General features: G+C 48.2%; 1 protein-coding gene across 1 annotated transcript in view; it reads right to left on the bottom strand.

Moving 5' to 3' along the window:
* The window catches only part of LOC138582292 (transmembrane protease serine 12-like), a 456,559-nt gene extending 436,434 nt beyond the window's left edge, over nucleotides 1–20,125 (bottom strand). Inside the window, exon 1 of the mRNA XM_069653435.1 lies at nucleotides 20,022–20,125. The gene's annotated coding sequence lies outside the window, so the exon portion shown is untranslated. The remainder of the gene's footprint in view (nucleotides 1–20,021) is intronic.
* Between the last annotated feature and the right edge of the window lie 598 nt (nucleotides 20,126–20,723).

The raw sequence follows: 20,723 nt of genomic DNA, 5'->3' as shown, positions 1-20,723 counted from the left end.
CACATGGATTAACACAAGAGAGTTGGGGATAAACATCATATGCAATACTTTTGTCAAGGCAGAGAGAATCAGAGGGCACCTTCTAACAAAAAGATAAAAGTCAATAGGCCTGCCCCAGTGTCAAGTGGAACAGGGTTCCTGTTGCCGAGGATCACACAGTTAGAACAGTTCACAATTCAAGATTGCCAGGAGTACTTAGATATTGTCAGAAGGAGGCGGCAAAAGTTATAAGAGGGAAGGAAGAAAAGGACAAGCCTTTGGTGAGGAAGAAGGGTTCACCCCAATTCCTCCAAGCCAGACACAGTACCTTATTTGTGGAAGAACGCTGGTTCCACGGCAGTTGTTCCCGGTAGTTTCCTGCAGACTCACAGTTCCTGGAGCTTCTGTCGTGGAGACAAGAAGGACGACGTCTGGAGTGATCTGCACTACCCAGGGATGAGGCCAGCAGCAGCGACTGTGAATAAAAGGTGCGCTCCTCTTCAGATGTCTGTCCGGACCACTACAGCAGTGTGCAGCGATTTCGACCACGAAGAGGATCCTCTGGCTGGGGAAGATGAGCTGGTTGACCCCACCAGGCTCAAGGGAAGAAGACTCTGGACTGGGTCTTCTATGGTCGTTGAAGGGTAGACTGCAGCAGGGCTTCACCGGGACTCGGGGGTGCAGCAGTCGCCTTCTTCTCTGCTTCTCTTCAGTTCCTTGCAGTTCTAGTGGCGACTTTGACTTCCAGCCCAAGAGTCCTGCCTTTTATGCGAAAATCCCCCATTCACACAGCCTGGCTGTCAATCACTCAGCAGGGGGGTTGTCTGGCCCGGACAACCACCTCTGCCAATCAATACAAAGTGCGATTGGGGTCTCCAAGGAGACCCTGTGCAGGGGGTGACTACACCCTTCCCTCACATTCAGCCCACCTAGACACCCAGGCGCCAAAAGAGGGCTTCTTCGTAGAAGCCCACCAAAAGACGGTGAACAAAAGAAGGCCAACCTGGTTTGCCGCGCAAAGTAAAACACAAGAAGGACTTTCACAAAAAGAAATGGCGACTAAACCCGACCAGAGCCGAACTAAAAAGTATTTGGGCAAGCAGGTTTATGTTCGAGGCTAATACAATAGCCTGGAACAGTACCACGTTTATATAGTATAGTCGCGGTAGACAGTTAGGGTAGAAACCACTGCCAACAGCCAAGTCTAAATGTTAAAAGAGCAAAACAAAGCTCAGAGGCACAGACAAAAAGGGGTAGGAATTAACCCTTTCCAATACTCCATGGAAGATGGGGTGTACTGGGTCTGTAGTTTTAAAGTGCCTACATAAAGTTAATGGCAACTTTACAGGTTTTTGAGGGACAGTAGTCAGCTCAAGAAAGAGTCAGTGGGAAGTCTAAAAGACAACCGTGTCACTGCACTGAAGGTGCTGTGCAACACACAAAAAGTGGGGCTCTTGGAGTGGTGTGCTCCATAGCCCAAGATCACACAAACAATAGAAATACACATGGCAAAATACATTAAGAGTGGGAAAAAAAGGCTCACACTCTTACCAGGTGGAAAAAATAAACCCCTGAAATCCAGCAAAGCTGTTGAGGGACTCACTAGGTGAGGGAAATGAGCCATAAATGAGAATTCTCCCTAACACTCGCCCCCTAGCACCCCCAGACTAAGGCGCAGGAGGATTTAATCCACTCCTGGATGGATCCCATACCTCTAGTCGGTTATAAACATCCTAGAGAGACCATCAGCATTTTGGTGGTGACTTCCTGCTCTGTGCTCAATGGTAAAATCAAACCCTTGCAGGCAGATTGACCATCTTAGTAGTTTAGGGTTTTCCCCTTTCATTTGCATCAGCCATCTCAAGGGTTGGTGGTCAGTCTGAATAACAAAAGTAGATCCATACAAGTATGGTCTAAACTTCTTCAGTGACCACACAAAAGCAAAACATTCACGTTCTATTGTTGCCCACCTTGTCTCAGGATCCTTTAACTTCCTGCTGATGAAACAAATGGGACGTTCCCTATCTTTCTCATCCAGTTGACTAAGGACTGCACCTATACCTGCATTAGAAGCATCAGTTTGTACAATGAAGAGTTGGTGGTAGTCAGGAGCTCTTAGGACTAGAGCATGGGTGCACAACATACGGCCCGCGGGCCAGTTGCGGCCCGCCATGCTCTTTTGTCCGGCCCGCGAGGCACAAAGGGGCCGCCCTCCATTAGGAAAGTCTTTGTTGTCTTCCGGGCCGGACAAAACGCTGGCCGTCATTGGCTCAGCATACATGCACCAAGTTGCTCCTACGAGCCACGTAGTGTGTGTGTGCTGACCCAATGGCGGGCCAGCACTACGGCTGGCGTGGTCCATAAGGCTTGATGCCGGAAGGCATTTCAGCCTTGGACCACGCCAGCCGTAGTACGATTCCAGCATTCCTGCCGCTTACCTGCCTTCCAGTTCCAGCACGTCTCCGGTAAGTGCTCTGTTTGTGTGTCGGGTCTGTTTTACTTTGTTTGTGTGTGTATGTTGCGATGGGGGGGGGTCGGATGTGTATGAATGTTGGAATTTTAATGTATTTTGTGTGTATGTTGAGATGCGGGGGTGGGGGGGTCGGATGTGTATGAATGTTGGAATTTTAATGTATTTTGTGTGTATGTTGAGATGCGGGGGTGGGGGGGTGTGGGGGTGTCGGATGTGTATGAATGTTGGAATTTTAATGTATTTTGTGTGTATGTTGAGATGCGGGGGTGGGGGGGTGTGGGGGTGTCGGATGTGTATGAATGTTGGAATTTTAATGTATTTTGTGTGTATGTTGAGATGCGGGGGTGTGGGGGTGTCGGATGTGTATGAATGTTGGAATTTTAATGTATTTTGTGTGTATGTTGAGATGCGGGGGTGTGGGGGTGTCGGATGTGTATGAATGTTGGAATTTTAATGTATTTTGTGTGTATGTTGAGATGCGGGGGTGGGGGGGGTGTGGGGGCGTCGGATGTGTATGAATGTTGGAATTTCAATGTATTTTGTGTGTATGTTGAGATGCGGGGGTGTGGGGGTGTCGGATGTGTATGAATGTTGGAATTTCAATGTATTTTGTGTGTATGTTGAGATGCGGGGATGGGTGTCGGATGTGTATGAATGTTGGAATTTCAATGTATTTTGTGTGTATGTTGAGATGCGGGGGTGGGGGGGTGTCGGATGTGTATGAATGTTGGAATTTCAATGTATTTTGTGTGTATGTTGAGATGCGGGGATGGGTGTCGGATGTGTATGAATGTTGGAATTTCAATGTATTTTGTGTGTATGTTGAGATGCGGGGGTGGGGGGGGTGTCGGATGTGTATGAATGTTTTGATTTGAATGTTTTTTGTGTGCTGAGTTGGGGGGTGGGGGTTCGGGTCTGTATGGGTGCATGTTTGTGTGTGTGCTGAGTTGGGGGTGGGGGATTCGGGTCTGTGTGTGTGCTGCGTTGGGGGGCGGGGGTTCGGGTCTGTATGGGTGCATGGTGTATGCTTGAGAGTGTGCTGAGTTGGGGGCAGGGGGGTTCGGGTCTGTATGGGTGCATGCTTGAGAATGTGTGTGCTGCGTTGGGGGGCGGGGGGGTTCGGGTCTGTATGGGTGCATGCTTGAGAGTGTGCTGAGTTGGGCGGGGGGTTCGGGTCTGTATGGGTGCATGGTGTATGCTTGAGAGTGTGCTGAGTTGGGGGGCAGGGGGGGTTCGGGTCTGTATGGGTGCATGCTTGAGAATGTGTGTGCTGCGTTGGGGGCGGGGGGTTCGGGTCTGTATGGGTGCATGCTTGAGAGTGTGTTTGGGGTATAGTGTTTGGTTGGGGGTGAGGGGCCCATGGGGCATAGTGTTTGGTTTGGGTGAGGGGGCCATGGGGCATAGTGTTTGGTTGGGGGTGAAGGATAGGGGGCATAGTGTTTGCATGAGGCGTGGGGGCCATGGGGCATAGTGTTTGGTTGGGGGTGAGGGGGGCCATGGGGCATAGTGTTTGCATGAGGCGTGGGGGCCATGGGGCATAGTGTTTGGTTGGGGGTGGGAGCCATGGGGCATAGTGTTTACTTGGGGGTGAGGGGGCCATGGGGCATAGTGTTTGCTTGGGAGTGAGGGACAGGGGGCATAGTGTTTGCTTGGCGGGTGAGGGCCATGGGGCATAGTGTTGCACTCCATGAGTGAACTCAATAATAAAGCTAAAACAGGCACAGTTAGGAGATGTACATCCTTTGCTTGAGGAAACCTGACTCAACGAAGGCCATACTCCTCTTGGGCAACCCAAACAGCAAACTATAGCAGTCCAAAATAACGGAATGTCAAATCAATGGTCAATAAAATATATATAATTTAATTAAACAGACGATATACAATAACTAAATCGAAATAAATTATAACAATGGAAAATGTGTAGTACAAAATGTAAGTTTGAAATGCAATAAAAATCGTTACCCCTCAAAAACATATTCTTTTACCATGTGTTTAATACAAATTGGGGGTTGAAAAAGCCTCCCGACATGTCCCGCCTACCGCCCCGCCCACTTTTACTTTTCGGCCCACTATAGCCCTCATGTAAGGTACTTTCGGCCCTCTGTCAAAATCAGTTGTGCACCCCTGGACTAGAGCTTGACAAAGGGCTTTCTTCAGGCTCATTCCATCTAACCTTTTTAGGGAATGTTGGAGAGGAGATCACATTCAAGGGAGAAGCTATGGTCCCATAGTTCTCTATGAGGTTCCTGTAATACCCAGTGAGACCCAAGAAGGCTCTCACTTGGGTTTGAGTAGTAGGGGTGGCCCATTTCTGTACAGCTTGTACTTTTCTAGGCAATGGCCTTATCTCACACCCTCCTACCTCATGTTACTCTGACCAATTCGACATTTACTTGCCTTTATGGTTAGACGGGCCTGTTCAAGAGCCTGCAAAACATATCCTAGGTGATCAATATGTTCTTTCCATGTAGGACTGAACACTGCAATGTCCTCCAAGTATGCCATGCAGAAGTCCTCCATCCCATTCAGAATTTGATCGACCATCCTCTGAAACGTAGCACGTGCATTCTTTAGTCCAAAAGGCATTACCTTAAATTGGTAGAGGCCTGCTGGGGTGGAGAATGCAGTTTACCCCTTGGCATGGTCTGCCAGGGCTATTTGACAATAGCCTGGTGTTAGGTCAAATGTGCCGAGGTACTTGGCTGCACCAAGTTTGTCCACCAGCTCATCTGTCCTAGTTAAAGAATGGGCATCAGTTTTTGTGACTGCATTTAGAGCTCTACAGTCCACACAGAATCTCATCTCTTTGGATCCTGCCTTTGGTACAAGCACAACTGGGCTAGACCATGGACTAGTAGAGGGATCTATTACCACGAGATCAAGCATCTTGTTCACCTCATTCCTTATATGGGTTCTTACATTGTCTGACATTCTGTAACCCCTGCTTTTCACAGGCAAACAGTCACCAGTGAGGATATCATGCTGGCCCCAAGGGGCAAGCCTGTTGAAAGTGAGAACAGGGAGGCAAACTGATTTAACAGTAACTTGCACTCATCCTCCTGGTCAGAAGTGACACTGGAAGAGAGATTAACTCCTTCCACTTGCTCATCTAAAGGTAAGCCTCTGAGGCGGTCAGGCAGAGGTTCACTCTCCTCCTCCTCTTGAGCTGGCTGAAGCTAGGAGCAAAGCTCCCATGTCAGGTCTAGAGACATAAGCCTTTAAACGGTTGGTGTGAAAGACTCTGGGAGCCTACTTAGGATTGCCTAAATCCACCAGATAGTTCACCTCTCCAAGTTTACCCACAGCTTTGAAGGGTCCTATCCATTTGTCCTGCAAGGCCCTCTGCCTTGTAGGTACCATAACTAGTAAACTCAACCATGTTAGACTTCTGGTCATGCCAATGCTTGACCAGAGCTTGACCAGCCCTCAAGTTATCAGTTGCCTCTGCCATCATGTGCGACATTCTCCTCCGGAGACCTATCACATAGTCACTCTGACTGTCTTGGGGGGAAGGAGCACTCTCCAACCCCTCCTTAATCAGGGCCAATGGACCTCTGACTGGATGGCCATAGAGAAGTTCAAAGGGACTGTAACCTAATCCCTCCTGAGGGACCTCTCTATATGCAAAGAGAAGGCATGGCAGTAGAAGGTCCCACTTTCTTTTAAGGGGTTCTTCTAAAGCACCTATCATGCTCTTCATAGTTCTGTTAAAACTCTCCACCAGTCTATTGGTTTGTGGATGGTAGGAAGTAGAGAACGTGTAAGTGACTCCACAGGTTTTCCACATGGCTTGCATGTAGTGGGACATAAAATGTGATCCCCTGTCAGATATCACTTCCTTAGGAAAACCTACCCTTGTAAAAATACCAAGTAGGGCCTTAGCCACAGCCTGGGCCGTAACAGTTCTCATAGGTATTGCTTCAGGATACCTAGTAGCATGGTCTACTACAACCAGGATAAACCTGTTAGCTGAAGATGTGGGAGATCAAGAGGACCAACAATGTCAAGCCCAACCCTCTCAAAACCACTGGGAGAGGCACCAAGGGTGCCACATTCTTGGCTCTACTCTTGCCAGAGGTTTGGCAAGTGTGACAGCTCCTACAGAATGTGTCTACTTCTGAACCCATTTTAGGCCAGTAGAAGTAAAGAGAGAGCCTTTCCTTGGTCTTCTTAAAACTTAAGTGACCAGCCAAAGGTATCTCGTGGGCTAGATGTAGGAACTGGAGACAGTTCTTTAGAGATACTACAAGTCTTTTGCAGTCCCCGAGGGTTGACTCAGTTGTTTCACTGTAGAAGAGGCCATCTTTCCAGTGCAACCTATACTTCCCAGGCTCTTCCCCATCGAGCTGAGAAGCTGCATGTAGGCGAAGGCCCTCAAGAGTAGGGCACTCTCTTTGTCCTCTGCTGAAGTCTGCCCTGTTGGGTCCACCTTCTGCCAGTAAAGACTGCGGCTCAGGATGGTCAACAGGGTCGAGATCACCAACCAGAGTAGGATCTTCTTCTAGATCTGATGCCTCAGTATCTAGTTGAACCAGACCGGGTTGAACCTCACACTCAGCCTCAGCTGGTGGAGGAGTCACAGGTGTGATTTTGGACAGTCTTGGTGGTGTCCTTGTAGGAACAGGAGTGCTTGCTGGTTTCTTGCTGGTAGACTTGGGTTTCCACTTTGTCTCCTTTTTACTTGCAGCAGTAAGTAAGTACTGTGGACTTTGGGTGATAGTTTCTTCTATCAAATCCCCAGGAGACCCTCTCAAGGTTCTCTCCCTAGTAGACCTTGTGAGCTCCTGCTTCCTTTTGCTGGGAGGTCTGGGGGTACTAGACACAACTCCAAGAGTTTTCAGCCCAACAGCACTCTGCCAGGTACGTCACTTTGTACACTAACAGGTATTCTGACAGTCATGTCATTACACTGGATGAGAGCTGGTAACTGGGGAACCATTTGCACAGGGCCTCCAGCTAACCTGGTTAGGTGTTTGGGTGCCTTAGCAACATCCTCCACCTTAAAAAAACATTCATTAAACACAGTTATGCGGGTTCCAGTGTCTCTGATGGCAGGTGTCTCCTGACCATTCACAAGAACACTATCTTTACAATACTCTTTAGTATTATCTGGGATTGAGTTATAGACATCCAAGTTCTGTTGTTCCCAAAGACCCAAGGACACCAAAGAAACACTAGCTGAGACTCTCATGAGCTCATCAGCTAGTAACTGAAAGTTTCCACTGGCTATAGGTATTTCTTCCACCTGGGAGAAGGCTAAGGAGACAGTGTGGACCCCTGAAGGTTTAGCCTTACATTTGGGATCTCCTTTCACATGGTCAGTTGGCCCACAAAATATTTCCCAAATGCTTTATTGAATGGGGGGTTGTTCTGACCTCCATCTGGTTTGGCACCAGATGGTACACTAGCCTGATTTGGTTTCCCTTGTGGCTTACCCTGGTTATGTTTGGGGCCCTCTTTTGGATTGGAATTATTGGAATTCTCCTTGTTATCTTTCTTTGGCTGCTTTCCCTCATCCTACTTCTGAGTTGCCCCAGGATCCTTGTGAGTCGCCCTGTTGGCAACCCACAAGTCAGCAGCCTTAGCTAACTTCTTAGGATCTATCCCCTTTGAATCAGCCAAATGCTGTCTAAGCTCTGAACAGCAGGCATCATAAATAGACTCCAACATAACAAGATTCCTCAAACCTTCATAAGTGTTCACTTTGTAACCCTTAACCCAACCATCTAAGTTTTTCAAACATTCACACACCCGGGTAGCCCAAGGGGTACCATCATGCTTTTTGAGGGTCCTAAAACTAAGGTAGTGGGAAGGGGTCTTCCCAAATGTAGCTATTAAAGCTAGCTTGAAACACTCATAATACTGCTTATCCTCCTCCCCCAACTCCATTACAGCATCACTTGCAACAGGGGGAAGCCTAGAGAAAAGCCAAGGAATCAACTGATTCCCTGTGATACCCTGAATCCCATGATTATACTCAAACATTGCTAACCAATCCAAAACATCAAGTTTAGTCTCATACATACCAATCATTTCCTTTGGCATACAGGGTCTCTTAGGGCTGGAAGATCTAGTAGATTCTGGGAGAGAAGCATTTTCCAAAGACAATTTCTTCATCTCTAAAGCATGAGCCATCTCCATTTCCCTGAGCCTTAACTCAGGATGTTTCATGGCAGTTTGTGCCTCAATACGTTTCACTTCCAATTCAAGTCTCATTTTCTCAAGGGCAATACATTCAGGAGTGAGTGTAGGTGTCAGGGGCAGACCTGGGGGGGCACGCAAAAAGCATGCAGCGAAGCATGCAGCGAAACCTATAGTGAAGAAACTGGTGGGTGCCCTGCACTATGGGCCACGTGTTGTGAATGTGTGTAGTGTTCAGGTAGGATGGGGAAGGGTGCTGCCATACAGGAGACTGCTTTGTCCTCCCTGCAGGCTGCAGGCACTGCAAGTGCATCGAGACTACACTTCCCAGCATGCCTCGCGCATAGACAGCCAATCAGGGATCGGATCGGGCGTGGTGCGCCCCAACGCGCATGCGCGAAAACACCGGCACAGGGCTTGTGCTCGAGATCGCTGTGGAGAAGGACGTGAGACACCGAGCTCCGCAGGAAAACTCGTGCGAGGGGCCCCGCCCCGCCTGATTGAGAATCCGGCCCCTCGCCTATACTCAGATCAGTTTGGGACGCATATCCGGGGAATCGAAGCCGCGCAATACTCAGTCCTGAGAAAGCCCGTAGAGAGAGCTTTGGGAAGCGCAGGGGGCACAGTCTCCCAGTCCATATCGCTCGCCCCTGCGCCGGCATACGAGATAAGTACAAGCCCTGGGATAAAAGTGTTTAGCAGCGCGAGTCATGCAGATATGAGGAACGCAACATTGGCATCGTAAAACGGAGAATACCCGCGCCCCAAGCCACGCGCGGCGAAGCTCGCGCTGGCATTTTTATTAACGATTTGTTTGCTAAAAAGACAAGCACGGCGAGCGGCATAGTCCATGGGGAACCGTATCATGCCTGGGAAGAAAGTATGAATGCGGCATGGAGTGAATGACCGTGTGTATGTGTGACCAAGAATAACACATATTCTTTCTTTGTAGCGGAAGACGTGACCAGTCTACACCGTTTTCAGAGACGCAGCACAGACTGACAGCTTTCCAAGGACCGAGCACTTGGACCGGACAATGAACCCAAGCTAAGTGTTGCATGCTAGTCTAACTGTGACAGTGGTTGCCCACTGCCAATTGAACTGCTCAAAGGAGTCAATGTTGTTTATGTGATTCATACTTCAGAAAGCGTACTGTTTGGCCTAGCCTGTAGGCACTGCAGGAATTATCATGTGGTGTGTTATGACGATGAAGGTGTGCAGCAGTTGAGCCTCACCCAATTTCCCTCTACCTACCCATTACCTCGCCCTACTCCTTTTCCCGGTTTTCCCACAACCCCCCAACCTATCCAAACAACGATACCCTAACCCTCTTTCCCTGCCCTGGTCGCGAAGGCCTGCGTAAGCTTCGTCTTGCAGGTATCAAGACCAGTGTGGGGGCAGTTGGTACATCCACTCCTGCGCCAGGTACCGGTGTGCAACCCTGACAGAAGCACAAGCCCACGAATAATTACGGCGCCTGAGTGGGTTTGATACCCTCCCCCCGTTTCTCGCAACATGGAGGAGATTGCTAAGGTCCTGCAGGATCTGCAGAACGAATTGGCAGCATCTCGACAGGAATACGCTGCCTTATCGGTTCAAGTCCGAAGTCTGGCAGCGCAGACCTCGCCCTTACCTGGTTCAGCCCCGGTCCCCGTCCAAGTGCAAGTGTCACCAGAGCCCACAGTTCCTCTTGCACCCCCAGAGCGTTATGCTGGGGACCCTCAGAAGTTTACTACCTTCATCACTCAGTGCCGCCTTCAGTTTCTTACTAAACCCATGGCCTTCCAGTCCACCCAGTCTAGGACGGCCTTCGTCATTTCGTATCTCACGGGGGATGCTGCTGCATGAGCCAATCCTTTGGTGCATAAGGACGACCCACTACTCTATGACTGGGATAGGTTTCTGGGTGAGTTTGAGAAGGTATTCAATCGCCGGGCAGCCACCCTGTATAAGGATAGAGAGCTTTTGACGCTCAGGCAGGGCAACAAGGAACTGGTAACTCAAGTTACACACTTCAACCGCTTAGTAGCGGAAGCTGAGTGGCCTGCCGACAAGCGAATATCTCTATTCTATCAAGGCCTGCGGGACGATCTGAAAGATCTAATTGCCCAGGTTGATCCACAGCCGGTGGAATGCTCGAACATGATCGCTCTTGCCTTACGGTTGGATCATCGCCAGGCTGAGAGACGGGGCGATAAAAGAAAAGGTGAACCTTGCCCGATGGTCCGGTTAGATCAGTCTCGTGGACCTCGTGGGCCGGTAGAAAGGTCTGGTGGGGATGAACCCATGCAAATAGGTTCTGTCCGAGGACCCTTATCCAAGGAAGAGAAGGAGCGACGGAGGAAAGAAGGTGTTTGCCTTTATTGTGGTTTAGCCGGGCATTTCGTGCGAGAGTGCCCCACAAAGCCTAAGAGTCAGGGAAACGTATCCGCTCGGCGGTAGTGGGGGTCACCCGACCGAGGTTTCCGGAGATTAGGGCCCCAGTCACGGACAATCCCAATTATGCTCCCCATATTAAGATATCGGGTCAACTGAGCTATTCAGGGCACCAGAGGATGGTATCCATGCTGGTGGACTCGGGAGCAACAGGAAATTCTATTGATACCAAGTGTGTTGTAGCATTAGGGATCTCCGTTTACCCGAAAGAAACACCAGAGCCAGTTCAGGCGGTTGATGGCTCCCCTCTCAGTTCAGGTCTTATTACTCATTGTACCCAAAAATTGACCCTACAATGTGGGGAATCACATTGGGAAGAGATCATCTTTGACGTGATTGCCGCCCCACAGTTCGGGATTATTCTTGGACTACCTTGGTTACGTAAACATGATCCAGATATTCGGTGGCTTACTGGTCGGGTCACATTGAACTCCACTTATTGCCAAACACATTGTAGACCAAAACCCCTCATAGCTTCGTGCACCATTAGTACTGAAGAGGACCAGCCGGCCAAGACATGTTTCACAGATCTGCCCAAAGAATACTCCGACTTTGCGGATGTGTTCAATAAAAAGGCGGCAGAGACTCTGCCTCCGCACAGATCGTTCAACTGCAGAATAGATCTTGAACCGGGAGCTGTTCTCCCGTGCAGTCGTATCTATGCACTGACAGAGGCATAAAATGAGCATCTTCGCGAGTATATTGCTACAAACTTGCAGAGCGGTTTTATTCGTCATTCCAACTCGCCAGTCTCTTCCCCCTTATTCTTCGTTCCTAAGAAGTCCGGGGAGCTCCGGACTTGTATCGATTACCGCGGGGTAAACCGGATTACCATCAAAAACCGTTACCCCCTTCCTCTCATACCAGTTCTGTTAGACCAGGTACGAGATGCGGTCATCTACACTAAGTTGGACCTTAGAGGCGCTTACCATCTAGTGCGGGTGCGTGAGGGGGACGAATGGAAAACCGCCTTCCGTACAAAATTCGGATTGTATGAATACCAGGTTATGCCATTCGGCCTCTGTAATGCACCCGCAGCCTTCCAACACTTCTTGGACGAAGTCCTCCGAGAGTTTCTAGACATCTGTGCAGTTGTCTATATAGATGACATTTTAATTTACTCTCGTAGTCCTCAGGAACACGTCCAGCACGTTCGCGCCATATTATCTAAATTGCGGGAACATCAACTCTACGCTAAGTTAGAGAAGTGCGAGTTTCATTGTACCACCGTTGAATTTTTGGGGTATTTCCTGACACCCACCGGGGTACAAATGGACCAGAAAAAGGTGCAAGCGATACTAAGTTGGCCATCCCCTACTAACGTGAAAGAGGTACAATCCTTCCTGGGATTTGCCAACTTCTATCGGCGCTTCGTAAAGAATTTCTCGGAATTGGTAACACCAATCACCAAATTACTACGTAAAGGATGTACCTTTGTGTGGGATCAAACCGCAGAACAAGGTTTTCGACTACGTAAGAGCGCTTTTACTAACGCACCTGTCCTGAGGCACCCTGACCTTGCTCAAACATTTATAGTGGAGACCGATGCCTCCAGCTATGCACTAGGGGCCATATTGTCTCAAAGGAATCCAGAATCAGGCCTACTCCATCCAGTGGCCTACTATTCGCGAAAACTGTTACCAGCTGAGGCAAATTACACCATTGCGGACCGTGAATTACTTGCCATCAAAGCTGCCTTTGATGAGTGGCGACATTATCTGATGGGGGCTCGGCACACAGTGACTGTAATAACCGATCACCGGAACTTGCAATTTATCCGGACTGCTAAAAACTTGAGCCCGCGGCAATTGCGTTGGGCCCTGTTCTTCGCGGAATTTGATTTTATAATTACATATAGGCCGGGCACTAATAACCGAAAGGCCGACATTCTGTCACGGTATCCTGATCCTGTCAATAAGACAGAAAGTGTTCCACAGACCATAGTTCCACTAGCACGCATAGTTGGTGCTACGACTGGACTATTTGAGATGATTCAGCAGGAATTATCCATGCAGGATTTGCACAAGTGGTGTGCAGAAGACCCGCAACATCAGGTAATTGCTGGACTCCCGTATCACGGCCAGCAACTCTTCTTACCCACTACCAAACTCCAGGAAAAAGCCATGTCTTGGTGCCACGATTCCCCTCTTGCGGGCCATCCAGGTAGGACAAAGACCCAAGAACTGGTATCACGGTATTACTGGTGGCCTAATTGGCGGCGAGACGTACAACAGTATGTGAGTGACTGCGATACGTGTGCATGTAATAAATCCGACCACGGTAAACCAGCAGGGTTGTTGTGCCCATTACCAACACCTTCTGCACCCTGGCGCTCCATCACTATGGATCTCATAGTAGATTTACCTGCAGTCCAGGGGTTTACCTCCATCATGGTGGTGGTTGATACGTTTTCTAAAATGGCACACTTTATCCCTTGTATGGGAGTACCAACCGCAGGTCAAGTCGCGGAGCTATTTCTTCAGCATATAGTACGCCTCCATGGACTGCCCTCCCACATAATAACGGATAGGGGACCACAATTCACCTCTCGCTTCTGGCGTGAATTCTGCAAAATCATAGGAATGGATGTGAGCCTGACATCGGGCTATCCGGAAACAGGCGGCCAAACAGAGAGAGTCAATCAGGGGCTAGAACAGTACCTACGCTGTTTTATTGCCAGTCGGGAAGCAACTTGGTTGCAACATGTGTGGTTGGCAGAGCTAGCGTATAACAACGCAAACCATACTTCCACAAAGCAATCACCCTTTTACTGCCTTTATGGCTACCATCCCATGGTACTCCCTGTTGCATTGGCAGAATCCAAGCCGACCCTTCCAACCATAATAGGACGGAGGAAGTGCATGGAACAAGTATGGAAAGAGGCGCAGGATAATCTTGTACAATCCAAGACCATCTACAAAAAGTATGCTGACAAACATCGTCGAGCCTGCCCTCAATATCAAGTGGGAGACATGGTTTGGCTCTCCACTCGAAATATAACTTTACATGGACCACGTAAATTACAACCACGATATCTGGGCCCATTCCCCATAGAACGAATCATCAATCCAGTAGCCGTGCGTTTAAAACTGCCCCCTCAAATGAGAATACATCCAACGTTCCATACCTCATTATTGAAGCCAGCCCCCAAGACCATCACGACCCAAAAACCACCATCTGTCCTAGTAGAAGGAGAACCTGAATATGAGGTCCAAGCAATCCTGAATTCTAAACGGGATAGGGCAGGACGGGTTTTGTATCTGGTAGATTGGGTCGGGTATGGGCCTGAAGACCGCTCTTGGGAGCCATCCGCTCATATACATGCCTCAAGACTGCTGCGCACCTTCCATCGCAACTTCCCAGATAATCCCCGGCCTCCACCGGCCTTCCGTGGGGGGGGGGGGGAGTGATGTCAGGGGCAGACCTGGGGGGGCACGCAAAAAGCATGCAGCGAAGCATGCAGCGAAACCTATAGTGAAGAAACTGGTGGGTGCCCTGCACTATGGGCCACGTGTTGTGAATGTGTGTAGTGTTCAGGTAGGATGGGGAAGGGTGCTGCCATACAGGAGACTGCTTTGTCCTCCCTGTAGGCTGCAGGCACTGCAAGTGCATCGAGACTACACTTCCCAGCATGCCTCGCGCATAGACAGCGAATCAGGGATCGGATCGGGCGTGGTGCGCCCCAACGCGCATGCGCGAAAACACCGGCACAGGGCTTGTGCTCGAGATCGCTGTGGAGAAGGACGTGAGACACCGAGCTCCGCAGGAAAACTCGTGCGAGGGGCCCCGCCCCGCCTGATTGAGAATCCGGCCCCTCGCCTATACTCAGATAAGTTTGGGACGCATATCCGGGGAATCGAAGCCGCGCAATACTCAGTCCTGAGAAAGCCCGTAGAGAGAGCTTTGGGAAGCGCAGGGGGCACAGTCTCCCAGTCCATATCGCTCACCCCTGCGCCGGCATACGAGATAAGTACAAGCCTGGGATAAAAGTGTTTAGCAGCGCGAGTCATGCAGATATGAGGAACGCAACATTGGCATCGTAAAACGGAGAATACCCGCGCCCCAAGCCACGCGCGGCAAAGCTCGCGCTGGCATTTTTATTAACGATTTGTTTGCTAAAAAGACAAGCACGGCGAGCGGCATAGTCCGTGGGGAACCGTATCATGCCTGGGAAGAAAGTATGAATGCGGCATGGAGTGAATGACCGTGTGTATGTGTGACCAAGAATAACACATATTCTTTCTTTGTAGCGGAAGACGTGACCAGTCTACACCGTTTTCAGAGACGCAGCACAGACTGACAGCTTTCCAAGGACCGAGCACTTGGACCAGACAATGAACCCAAGCTAAGTGTTGCATGCTAGTCTAACTGTGACAGTGGTTGCCCACTGCCAATTGAACTGCTCAAAGGGGTCAATGTTGTTTATGTGATTCATACTTCAGAAAGCGTACTGTTTGGCCCAGCCCGTAGGCACTGCAGAAATTATCATGTGGTGTGTTATGACGATGAAGGTGTGCAGCAGTTGAGCCTCACCCAATTTCCCTCTACCTACCCATTACCTCGCCCTACTCCTTTTCCCGGTTTTCCCACAACCCCCCAACCTATCCAATCAACGAGACCCTAACCCTCTTTCCCTGCCCTGGTCGCGAAGGCCTGTGTAAGCTTCGTCTTGCAGGTATCAAGACCAGTGTGGGGGCAGTTGGTACATCCACTCCTGCGCCAGGTACTGGTGTGCAACCCTGACAGTAGGACCTGTGGGGGTCCCTGTGGACAGAGGTTGTGGTTTCTGGACAGGTAAGGGAGTGGTAGGATCTCCTAACAAAGATTCCTCTACTTCTTCTAAACCAACACTCTCAGAATCAGAAACATCATTATCTACATTTGCTGGAGTGGTAGTCCCTTCTGACCCACTCTCCAGACTTTGTTTTCCCAATAACTTAGCAACCAGTTCAGATTTCTTTCCTTTACCAGAGAGGCTCTGTTCTCTACACATGGTTCTCAAAGCCTCAGCAGTGTAGTTTAAGAAATTCCGCTCACTGTAGTTTTCCATATTTGACATGATTTTTCAGTTATTAACTATAGTGGTGTTTAGCCTTGTGGTTAGTTGACCCAAGGTAATAGCAGCACTCTAAGTGTAATCACTATACTTAAAAATCCCACCACTGTACACCAGTGTTAGGCAAAATCCTATGCAGTGCCCTTAGGGACCAGTGCACAGAGTTAAAACTACAAGTGGTAATACAAGTTCACCTTTGGTACAAGCCTGTACTACACAGAAAGAGTGGTAGCAGTGACTGAGCAGCCAGACTTATCTCAAGAGCAAATGAGCACTAGTAGAGATTACACAAAGGACTACAATTACTGTGACTCAAGCAAACACTGACACAAGGTTTCTGGTTAAAAAATATATAAGTACATTTATTTTTTAAACTATCTGTTCACAAAACACTTCACTTCTAGTAAAATAAAACCACACTTCAAATACACTACACACAACCAAGTCCCCTTGTGCAGAACAATTCAAGGTAAGTACCTTAGGATTTGACAGATCAGTGTTATGAAACAAAGACTGTACCAGGAGTACATATGCGATCACTTTTTGACAATAATGACAGTTCGGTCTTACTAAAGATAGGCGTACCCGCGGGAAGAAATGTACCCGTAGTCAAACACACTTAGCACATGGATTAACACAAGAGAGTTGGGGATGAAAATCAGAGGCAATACTTTTGTCAAGGCAGAGAGAATCAGAGGGCACCATCTAACACGAAGATAAAAGTCAAGAGGCCTGCGCCAGTGTCAAGTGGAACAGGGTTCCTGTTGCCGAGGATCACACAGTTAGAACAGTTCACGATTCAAGATTGCCAGGAGTACTTAGATATTGTCAGAAGTGGAGGCAAAAGTTATAAGAGGGAAGGAAGAAAAGGACAAGCCTTTGGTGAGGAAGAAGGGTTCACCCCAATTCCTCCAAGTCGGACACAGTACCTTATTGGTTGAAGAACGCTGATGCCACAGCAGTTGTTCCTGGTAGTTTCCTGCAGACTCACGGTTCCTGGAGCTTCAGTCGTCGAGACAAGAAGGAGGACGTCTGGAGTGATTTGCACTACCCACGGATGAGGCCAGCAGCAGCGACGGTGAATAAAAGGTGCGCTCCTTTAAAACAGGAGAGGCTCTTCAGATGGCTATCCGGACCACTACAGCAGTGTGCAGCTATTTCGACAACAAAGTGGATCCTCTGGCTGTGGAAGATGAGCTGGTTGACCCCACCAGGCTGAAGGGAAGAAGACTCCGGACTGGGTCTTCTCTGGTCGTTGAAGGGTAGATAGCTCAGGACTACAGCAGGGCTTCACCAGGACTCGGGGGTGCAGCAGCCGTCTTCTTCTCTGCTTCTGTTCGGTTCCTTGCAGTTCCAGTGGCGACTGACTTCCAGCCCAAGAGTTCTGCCTTTTATGCTGAAATCCCCCATTCACACAGCCTGGCTGTCAATCACTCAGCAGGGGGGTTGTCGGGCCCTGACAACCACATCAGCCAATCAATACAAAGTGCGACTGGGGTCTCCAAGGAGACCCTGTGCAGGGGGTGACTACACCCCTCCCTCACATTCAGCCCACCTAGACACCCAGGTGCCAAAGGAGGGCTTCTTTGTAGAAGCCCGCCAAAACACGGTGAACAAAAGAAGGCAACCTGGTTTGCCATGCAAAGTAAAACACAAGAAGGACTTTAACAAAAAGAGATGGTGACTAAACCCGACCGCAGCCGAAATAAAAAGTATTTGGGCAAGCGGGTTTATGTTCGAGGCTAATACAACAGTACCACGTTTATATAGTATAGTATAATCGCGGTAGAAAAGTTAGGGTAGAAACCACTGCCACCAGCCAAGTCTAAATGTTAAAAGAGCAAAACAAAGCTCAGAGAGGCACAGGCAAAAAGGGGTAGGAATTAACCCTTTCCAATACTCCATGGAAGATGGGATGTACTGGGTCTGTAGTTTTAAAGTGACTAAATAAAGTTAATGGCAATTTTACAGGTTTCTGGGGGCCAGTAGTCAGCCCCAGAAAAATGGAGTCAGTGGGAAGTCTAAAAGACAACCCTGTGTCACTGCAATGAAGGTGCTGTGTAACACACACAAAAAGTGGGGCTCCTTGAGTGGTGTGATCCAGAGCCCAAGATCACATCAACAGTAGAAATACACATGGCAAAACACATGTAAGAGTGGGAAAAAAAGGCTCACACTCTTACCAGGTGGAAAAAAAATAAACCCCTGAAATCCAGCAAAGCTGCTGAGGGACTCACTAGGTGAGGGAAATTATCCATAAATGAGAATTCTCCCTAACACTGTTCACTACTCTGCCGCATATAGGTTAGATTGGGTGGGGGTCAACATACACCCCTGTCGGAGCCCTTTTTGCAACTTGATCTTCCTAGACAGGTCTCCTAGAGTATTTAACCTAACTCTTGTGGCATTATCCGAGTACAGCAACTGCACCATACTAAGAAGAGATGGCCCACCCAGACAACTTCTCCCGTAATCTAGCGGTGTCAACATTATCAAATGCGGATGATAGATCAATAACCAAACATGAATTCATAATTTTAATGAAGTGTAGAGGAATTTACTCATAATGTACTTAAATACGAATGTATGGCATTTATCTGTGAGGATAATGATGCAATATGAATTAAGTTGAATTTGATGATTGGCTGCTTCATTTCCTTAAGTATTTTTTGTTGTTTTTTTTTCCATCCCCCTAACGTAGAACGACCTCTGGTACATGACATATGCAGTATTTAATGTTTACATATACATGTTTATCTGAAATGTCAAATGTTGTCTGGATGACAAATAGAATGTGACAATGGGTTGATATATTGTTATGATAAAATGAATGTAATATATTGCGACAATGAAAACAGTGATGTACTAGCCCTATGCAATGTGAGGTCCAAACACGTGTTGGCAGGAACATGAAACTCACCAGATTGCAATAAACTCTTGAATTGAGACTAACAGGACAGTCTGAGATCGTGTGGGGACTTTGAGCCTGTTTGGTACTCCTTGCAGCAGTTATGTTCCGCCCTTGAAATTCAACTGCTTGATTTGGGAATTAGAAATTAAGAATATAGTGGTATTTACAGTGGAGTATAGCCCCCCCCCTCCACTCTGGTTCTGGAGGTTGGATTAGTTAGTGCATTTTATGTGAAGTTAGATGTGCAGTGCACTGTGTCCTGGCTCGTTGCCTATTCGTAGCCCATACCTGCTGGGTGATGCCCGACACCAGGAGCTGGATTTAGCTACTGCACATCAAATCTTAGTTTCAAACCCTAGAAGGAGATTCTGTCTTGTGTATAGGCGCGTTATAAATGCCACATCATATCATATCACATCATTACTAATATAATGCTTTTGTGCAGTGTTAGAACGAGCTCAGCAAGATATCTTTAACATAGGAATACTGTCCTGGAAGAGAGAAAGACGAACACATGGGCTGTAGGTTTTTTTGTAGGGGTTGGGGAAACGAGAGTGAAGGTATTGCTGGTAGAAATACCATGACGACAAAGAAGGACACTTTCGGGAATACATGTAGATTTCTGAAGGTTTTGACTGGTGGCTGCTTTATATAATTTAAGACTGCTTTCAGTGATGGCTACAGGGGTTACAGCATTACCCTTCACCTGATTCATCCGGTACCTTTCACTCGGTACCTTCAGAATCATGGCTCCAGTGATACTTGCCGTTGTATATCCAGCCCAAACGGTTCCAACTATCTTCTATGGTGAAGTTATCTGGCTTATTTCAGTTAGTGCTTTCCAGGTGCCATATATTGGAGATCGCCGTTTTTGTCACCATTTAGCATAGGGCTGTTTCTAGTGTTTCCTATCTCAACCAGTCCACAGCTCCTATCTACCATTGCTACGTCAACGATACGCCGCCCTAGTTTCAACCGACATTAGAGTACATGGACACTTGTTCGCGGCCGTTAGTCTCCAGTACCTGTAGGCAGCACAACACCATCCTCCCGAATGAGCAAGACGTCAGGGACGAAAAATAACAGCAGCGGCCAGCACACACTCCCCAAACCTCCAGCACGTACGTTACGCGCCATCATTCAAACGTACGCTCATGTCACGCAGCCGGCTGTTATTGTGTTTGCTGCAGCCACATAAACATATATAAAAAAAGGACTCACGGGGAAGTAAGGGCACGCTTTACATAGGGAAACACCCATAGCTAGCTTGCAAACTTTGTGTGCGCGTAGTAAATAATGGTACCCAATTCCCATTTTCAACAAATGAACAGTGGGGGTAGGAGCCGAATATGGCATGTGTCATATGCCAGTGACACCACAAGTGACACGTGCCACTGGCAGGTGTCACATGCCATGCCCCAAAAAAAAGGTTTACATGCCATGGTAAAACAAATATCAGATGTGCAATCTGTCTCTTAGTTTTTCAAATTATAATCCTCCTTTTTAAAAATAAAAATGGGAAGCGCCAATTATATAATCCTTTTTTGTAAAAATAAATTTAAGAGGTTCCACGACGATTGGAACTCAAGACCTCGGGAAATCGAGCATAGCTCCATTAACTACTACGACGACATCACAACCTCTACCTCTCAAGACACAAATCATTCAAATTCTACCTCTAATGTGAACTGTCACATGGTTCAATGATGGTCCCTTTTTTATTTTAA

The sequence above is a fragment of the Ambystoma mexicanum genome, chromosome 3q (assembly GCF_040938575.1).
Source record: "Ambystoma mexicanum isolate Mex_15411 chromosome 3q, UKY_AmexF1_1, whole genome shotgun sequence".
Taxonomy (NCBI): domain Eukaryota; kingdom Metazoa; phylum Chordata; class Amphibia; order Caudata; family Ambystomatidae; genus Ambystoma; species Ambystoma mexicanum.
This window is presented reverse-complemented; position numbering and strand designations above follow the sequence as displayed.